Source organism: Schistocerca americana, chromosome 1 (genome assembly GCF_021461395.2).
Source record: "Schistocerca americana isolate TAMUIC-IGC-003095 chromosome 1, iqSchAmer2.1, whole genome shotgun sequence".
Classification (NCBI taxonomy): domain Eukaryota; kingdom Metazoa; phylum Arthropoda; class Insecta; order Orthoptera; family Acrididae; genus Schistocerca; species Schistocerca americana.
In genome coordinates this window covers 575,927,412-575,928,655 of record NC_060119.1, presented here as the reverse complement: position 1 = coordinate 575,928,655, position 1,244 = coordinate 575,927,412, and the positions used below count along the sequence as shown (strand labels likewise).

The window sequence follows — 1,244 nt, the reverse complement described above, 5'->3', positions numbered from 1 at the left end:
TAAACTATTAGCGTAACGTAACATCACATTCCTAGCAGAATTGAAATACACTCGTCATTTAAAAGACTAGAAATGATAAACGAAATTTTAATTTATAGTACACCTCATTTGTACTGAAAATTTGTCCTCCAGTTATTTATTGATACAAACCTGTCAGTCACCCTCTGATTGAAGACTGCAATCTCCATCACGAGATCTATTTCAATAGAAAGAATCGCCAAGGCCGACAATCTTTTCTGCTTCACAAAGTTCGATAAGAATTATTTTATTCCAGAATGAGATTTTCACTCTGCAGCGGAGTGTGCGCTGATATGAAACTTCCTGGCAGATTAAAACTGTGTGCCCGACCAAGACTCGAACTCGGGACATTTGCCTTTCGCGGGCAAGTGCTCTACCACTGAGCTACCGAAGCACGACTCACGTCCGGTACTCACAGCTTTACTTCTGCCAGTACCTCGTCCCCTACCTTCCAAACTTTACAGAAGCTCTCCTGCGAAACATGCAGGACTAGCACTCCTGAAAGAAAGGATATTGCGGAGACATGGCTTAGCCACAGCCTGGGGATGTTTCCAGAATGAGATTTTCACTCTGCAGCGGAGTGTGCGCTGATATGAAACATCCTGGCAGATTAAAACTGTGTGCCCGACCGAGACTCGAACTCGGAACCTTTGCCTACCGCGGGCAAGTGCTCTACCAACTGAGCTACCGAAGCACGACTCACGTCCGGTACTCACAGCTTTACTTCTGCCAGTACCTCGTCCCCTACCTTCCAAACTTTACAGAAGCTCTCCTGCGAAACATGCAGGACTAGCACTCCTGAAAGAAAGGATATTGCGGAGACATGGCTTAGCCACAGCCTGGGGGATGTTTCCAGAATGAGATTTTCACTCTGCAGCGGAGTGTACGCTGATATGAAACTTCCTGGCAGATTAAAACTGTGTGCCCGACCGAGACTCGAACTCGGGACCTTTGCCTTTCACGGGCAAGTGCTCTACCAACTGAGCTACCGAAGCACGACTCACGTCCGGTACTCACAGCTTTACTTCTGCCAGTACCTCGTCTCCTACCTTCCAAACTTTACAGAAGCTCTCCTGCGAAACATGCAGGACTAGCACTCCTGAAAGAAAGGATATTGCGGAGACATGGCTTAGCCACAGCCTGGGGGATGTTTCCAGAATGAGATTTTCACTCTGCAGCGGAGTGTGCGCTGATATGAAACTTCCTGGCAGATTAAAACTGTGTGC

General features: G+C 47.3%; 1 non-coding gene across 1 annotated transcript; it reads right to left on the bottom strand.

Moving 5' to 3' along the window:
• Positions 1 to 939: 939 nt before the first annotated feature.
• Trnas-uga lies at positions 940 to 1,014 on the bottom strand. The gene has a single exon. It is a non-coding gene; the product is annotated as a tRNA-Ser (tRNA).
• Between the last annotated feature and the right edge of the window lie 230 nt (positions 1,015 to 1,244).